Below are 7,207 nucleotides of genomic sequence, written 5' to 3'. Positions count from 1 at the left end.
TTATTATTAACATTATTACATTTTAATTATTTATTGGATTTTCTTTTCGTAATATTATATTAAATTATATGGGTCATTCTGTTGCTTCATTCAAATCGCATTTCCCCTAAATAAAATGGTATGAAAGTGAACGCTTTTCAAGATTTTAAATAAAATATCCTGCTAGAATTTATAAATTATCTTTCCCTATTAAATACTCTAAAAAATCATACATTATGTGATTTTACTTTCTTATTTAAAATACTATACTCTAAATTAAACTGTTCTGCAACTTGTATACTTAAACATCCCCATTAGAACAACAACGTTGTTTATTCTCCGATACAGAAGTATCACACTAAGCGAAATCAATAATTGGGTGACATTGATTTTTTTTATTTTTATAATTATAATTGTTTAATGTTGAATGGGTGAATTTTGTGGATCATATTAAAAACCTATTCCAACCCTATTCTTGAACCTTTAGTTGTTTTTTTTTAACCTATCTGATGCTTTTCTGTGTCTCTATAAAATTTTTGTTTATTGTATTTTTATTTCATGTGTGGATGTATTTTTTGTTTATTGTAATCTGATAGTATTATTACTCTAGCGTCTAGACGATCTAGGCCCTCTGATTGGTCGAATTCAAATCGTATGTTTCGTGTAAATCCCGAATGGGGGTCTACAGGCAAAATTCGACCACTCTGCCCCTCTGGCGGTATAAGAACGAACCAAATGACTAGCGCGAATATTTGAATATGCATCTTACAATACGCAAAATTACTTGACCATTAACAAGCGTTTAATAAAAAGATTCCTTCTGGAAGCTTATCACTTTGTGATGGCATTATTTATTTTATTAAAACATTAATTACTTTGTTTACATCACTTAATTACATACAACCTCTACATGTTAAATGAACGAAGTTCACCTCATCAGAAGTATGTATACATTGAAGTCAAAAATTAAATATAGATTACAATTGGAAAGAAGAAGTGGAAGTAGGGGGGAGGGGTAAGAGTGGGCGGAGTTTATCAGAATTAGGAATTACAATATCGTTAGACGGGAATGACCAGTTGAGTGGGAAAATATTTAAAAGAGGGTTTATAATTTTTTTTTCTTATTAATTATATCTGATTTTATATTGACATGTTTTCTTATTTCTAAATTATTTATTTGCGATGTTTTATATCCTGTATGAAGTATTTTAGGAACTGAATTTTTATCAAGTGTGATCATTATTCAAAAGATGATCAAACTCAAATGCATTATTTCCATTTAGAGCTCCGAGATGTTCTTTAGTTCTGACTTCAAAGTTTCTATTGGTTCTACCTTTGTAAAAGGAATTACAATCATCGCAATTGATTTTATAAACTCCCGATTTTTTTGTTTGTTTATCGCTATCTTTATTATTAAGAATATATTTCTTCATTTTGTTAGTAGTGTAAAACGCCGGTTGAATAGTACCAGGAATATTTTTATTTATAATTTTGGAAATATCGTTATCCACAAATAGAATTCTGCGCCATTGTTTATTTCTTCAGAAATAGGGTAAATATACCATTTGAAGAGATCATGTTTAATTTTTTTATTTAGTATTTCAACTATCAATTTATTACAATAACCGTTATTAAATGCTATTTGTTTTACGAATATATTGTTTTATAGTTATATGCTATTTGTGTTTTCAGGTCTTAAAATACTTCACAAAGGATATAAAGCATCGCCAATAAATAATTAATATTTTTAGATATTAGAAAACATGTTAATATAAAAGCAGATATTAAACAAGATTTTTTTTTAATAAAATCCCTTTTAAATATTTTCCCACTCAACTGGTCTTTCCCCTCTAACGATATTGTAATTACTAATTCTGATATACCCCGCCCACTCTAACCCCTTCCCCCGCTTTCCACTTCTTCTTTCCAATTGTAATCTTTATTTAATTTTTAACTTCGGAGTATACTTACTCCTTATGAGGTGAACTTCGTTCATGAAATATGTAGTGGTTGTATATAATAAAGTGATGTAAACAAAGTTATTTGTGTTTGAAATAAAGTTTAATTAGATGACATTATTTTATCTATTTCCGTTGTATATCAATGCATATGTATGCAATAAAATGTAAACATTATATTTATCTGTTTATTGGACAATTTGTATAGCGCCGCTTTTGTGAGATATCACCTCAGGGGCGCTATATTGTAATAATCTATTTATAATATATACTCACCCTCTCTCTGTGAATGACATAATATGTACCTATTAAATGTAACTGTTTTTAGTATCACTTAAACTGGGCGAAGCGCAACCAAGTGCCGCCCGCAGGGCCTAGCAGCAAAAAACCTGGGGAGCGGGTTTTTAACTGCTAGACTTACTATTTGTTCTAAATTATGCAACATGTCAAAATCATACCACTTGTACCCACATAAAAGCCCTACGGACGTAAAATGACTAAAATACACATAAAATATATAAAAGATCATTTTATTGGAAAATGTAGCTATTTGAAAGGAAAACTTGTATTTGTCGCATCAGACACTTTTTACTAAATTTCTTTATGACATAGAAAAAACATGCCAAAATTTAATTTCCTTCCACTTCCCCGGGAAGGATCAGTAAATGTTTCCACAATTTAGAAGAGTTTGCATCTGTGAAATCACTACATTCATTATTCTGTTTATTTTGTTAATTTATTAGTATTTAAAATATTTTAGACCTATTATAACATAAAGAATTCAAGTTTTGATTTTGTCACGCGACAATCTTCATCGCCTTCCGCGGAAGAGATAATTCAAAATTTGACTGCATTTGTCTTTGTTCGTCAGCAGTTTGCCAATCAGTGTATCCATACTGGGCCGAATGAGATAATAGAGAAGATATTCTGAAGAAAAGATAAATTTAAAAAAAAAATTCCTAGGGACCATGATATGTTAATTTTATTTTATTAAAGTACATATTCATATTATTTGACAAAGATATTAATTACACAAAAAGACATTGGGAACCCATAACATTCCTGAAATCGGTATTTGATATAATATAATAATATATAATATAACTGAATGCTATATGACCCTGCACAGAAAATTTCAACACTCAACTGCGCTGCAGACCGTTACCTTACTGCCCTTGAGGTGATTTTGCACAAAAACGGCGCTATATAAATCATCTAAATATCATTAATATTTATTATTATTATGATGAACAAAATTTTCTGAGCAGGGTCTTGCATTATTCGGCTTATGTCGATTGCCCACCGACCCGTGGGACAACGGGCTTAAAAGTACATATTTTTGGTGACTGGTAAAAAACCATGTGTTGTTTGACACAGTGTTTTGAAAAAACCAGGGAGGTATAAATGATCTGAAAAACCAAGCAAACATAAATAACAAATCTTACTAAATGGTAAAAACCGTGCATCTGGCAACACTGTTTTCAAGTGATCTTTTGTTTTGGGAGTAGAGATGGTCGATATTCCTGTTCGATCTATTTTCCTGTCCCGGGTACATGGAAGCGGTAGCTTTGCTGTCACTGGAACCGTAGATATCTATATACCTAATAAGTCTTTTTAGGTTGATATAACTCTAGTAGGGGAGTTGTAATCATATGTTATGGTATGCATAAGGTAGGAACAACAAAAAAATAAGAAGTTAATGTAATTAATAAAATACATATAACCATTATTAAGGTTTCCGTTTCATCCATAAAACTAACACTTAGTCTATTGTCACGTACAGCTACTGGATTCCTCTGCTGGCGAATTTACTAGGAAATAAGCTAGCACATAGGATTGCAACAATAACATTTGGCTGTCATCAGTTGTTTTGTTTTGCTCTATCTAAAATTAATTTTTTACCATTCTTTTTTGTTTTCTGGCAAAAAAAAAGTGTAGTGTGTTGTGCCTTGAGGTTTCTTCTCCCTCCTGATCTTCCAGGAGTCACTTTTCGCTGCTGATTTCCAGATATTTATAAACTTTTTTACTTCTGTCATTTTTCATACTATTATTGTAGTTGTTTACTGTTGTGAATAATGGAGGAAGATTTCCCCCCTGGAGCCCCTACAAAGCCCCCAGATCCCTCTCCAGACCCCCCAGACGGGGAAAATGTAGAAATTTCTGACAGTGATTCTGTCATCTTGACTTCTACCAAAAAAAGGAAATTTACTCCTTCTTCCCCAATAAAACTTGACTCGCCTTCGACTTCACTGTCCCCACCAGCACTTTCTCAACTTCCTCCAACAAACTTTTATTCTCCTCATTCCCGTGGCCCATTCATAGCATACGCCCAAAAAACTGAGCAAGGAAAAACCATCCACCCTCTTGAATTTGGCAAATTCCTATCAAATAGCAAGAATCTTTCAATCAAACCTGGAGGTGTAAAAGCCGAGGGTCGCTTCCGAATCTCCGTCGAATTCCTCTCAGGGCCAGCTGCCAACAGTTTCATCAAAAATATCTTCATTTCATCTAATTCAATGTTCAAGGCATATATCCCTACTTTCAATGTCACTCGCATGGGCCTGGTCAGAGGTATCTCGACCGATCTGTCCATCGAAGAAATTCTGTCTTCACTTTCAACCCCCCAACATATTGGCAATCCCATAAAAGCCAGGAGGCTAAATTACAAGGACTCTTCTGAGGGTATAATTACCTGGAAGCCCTCCGGAAATCTGTTGTTATCACCTTTGAAGGTCAATCTCTTCCCTCCCATATATATTTATTCTTCAACTCATTACCAGTTGAAATGTATACATATCCCACCACTCAATGTTTCAATTGCTGCCGTTTTGGTCATACCAAAGCTGCATGCAGATCTCAACCCAGATGTTTTAAATGTGGAGAAAACCACGCAGCTGACCAATGTCCTTCTTCCTCCTCACCTAAATGTTTTAACTGCTCAGGCTCACATACAGCTATCAACACATCTTGCCCAGAACAATCTCGCCAAAAAAATATTAAAATTTCAATGGCCTCTCAGAACTTGTCTTTTCTGCAGGCTTCTAAATTATTCCCGCCTGTCAAAAAATCATTTGCTGAGGCTTTATCCAGCAACTCCTCATCCAACCCTCTTCCCTCCACTACAACAACTTCTTCTCGTTCAACTAAATTCACATACAAAAACGCTATCTCTAAACCGGCTCCTGGATACGATCAGCAACAACACAACTCACTGCTCTTAAATCCCAATGGTTCACCTCTTTCAAATGCCACAAATGGGTGTGCAAATAATTATAATCCGTCCTCAATGAACTCTCTTAAACTTTCTGAAAAACTCTCCCAAGACAATTCTTCATTTATCCAAACTCTTATTATGCTTCTAATTGACCTTATTTCTTCTCAAACTAATCTACCGTCCAACGCTGCTACTATTATTTCCACATTAAAATCATTTATTCAAAATGGCTCTTCAGGATGTCAGAATACTTCAGTGGAATAGCCGAAGTGCTATTTCTAACAAATCTGATCTCCTTAACCTATTAAATTCCAACTTTATTTCTTTGGCTGCTATCTCGGAGACTTGGTTTACTCCATCCACCCACTTTAATGTGGGAGGGTATTCCTGTCTCCGCGACGATCGCCCGGAAGGTTCGGGCGGCGGTGCTGCCCTTTTTATTAAAAAATCCATATCATTTTCCCCAATAAATAATATCAAACCCCCCAATGCTGACTTCCAAATGGTTGCAGCTAAAATAAAGGACACATCCTTTATTTCAGTCTATCTTCCCCCAACAGCCCACTTCAATAAACAAACTTGGTTGCAAATTGTAAGTCAACTAAGCCCTCCTTTCTTTATATTAGGCGATTTTAATGCCCATTCCCCCGTCTGGGGTTCTGCTTTCTCCGACCGAGATGGTCGAAGTGTGATGGATTTCCTAGATCAATCCAACCTTTTCCTTTTGAATGACGGATCTCCTACTAGGATCTCACGCCCCAGCACAAACCCCAGTGCAGTGGATCTCTCGATATGTTCTACTAGTCTGGCTTCTCTCTCCTCGTGGGTGGTGTCCCCCGACCCTTGCTCCAGTGATCATTTCCCGATCATCATTACTTATCAAACTTCTTTCCAATCGGACAAGTCTCATATTTCGACAAAGATTAAAACGAAACACACCAAATGGGATGAATTTAACTCTCATATGGACAAGTTCCTACTAAATTCACCCGCCACCGATATATTTTCCGTCAAAGATGATTATAATAACTTCAAATCAATGCTCATAACTGCAATAAATAAATCAAATCCTCCCCCTAAAACTAAATCTCTCAAAAAACTCCCTCCAACTCCCTGGTGGGATGAGGAATGTTCCAAAGTAGTAAGAATTCGGAAAGCTAAATCTCTTTCCTATCGTTACAATATGACTATGGAGAACTATCTTATATACAAAAACGCTGAATCCAATGCCAAAAGGGTATTGAGGTCAAAAAAAAGATCCGGGTGGTACAACTTTTGCAGTTCAGTATCTCCGAACACTCCAATTTCGGAAGTTTGGTCTATGATCCGAAGATTTCGATCCTCCTTCAGTTCACCATCTCCTCGAGCGTCCCATTCTAAATGGATAGATGAATTCTTGGACAAAATTGCCCCCCCTTCTGTTCCTAACTTAGATGAAATAACGCCCATCTATAATACTCCCATGTCTAATCATTGGCTAGACTCTCCATTCACCTTAATTGAGCTAAAAAATTGTTTATCAACAGTCATGGACTCATCTCCAGGCAGAGATGGTATACCTTACAGCATAATCAAAAATAGTAATGATAATGTTCTAAACCACTTCTTAAGCATCTTAAATAAAATCTTCCAGACTGGTATAATGCCTGATGACTGGAGTTCTCAAATAATCATCCCTATTTTAAAAACAAACAAATCTCCAAATTTTGGATCCAACTACAGGCCAATCGCTCTTTCATCCACCCTCAGTAAACTTTATGAAAAATTAATTAAAAACCGATTAGAATTTTTTGTCGAGAGTAAACAGCTTCTCTCTCCATCTCAATTTGGATTTAGGAAAAAAAAATCCACTCAGGATAACCTTGCCATCATCAGCACTGATATTAATTTATCAATTTCTAAACAGGAAGTTTGTCTTGCCGTCTTTATAGATATAGAAGGCGCCTTTGACAATGTTTCCATCCCAATCCTGAAAAAAAAACTTCTAGGCCTTGGCCTTCCCCCCATGTTTGTCCAATCAATTATTAATCTATTTCTAGATAGAAAAATTTTCATT

This window comes from Hesperophylax consimilis, chromosome 4 (genome assembly GCF_061612785.1).
Source record: "Hesperophylax consimilis isolate HC1 chromosome 4, BYU_Hcon_1.0, whole genome shotgun sequence".
NCBI classification, from domain to species: domain Eukaryota; kingdom Metazoa; phylum Arthropoda; class Insecta; order Trichoptera; family Limnephilidae; genus Hesperophylax; species Hesperophylax consimilis.
This window is presented reverse-complemented; position numbering follows the sequence as displayed.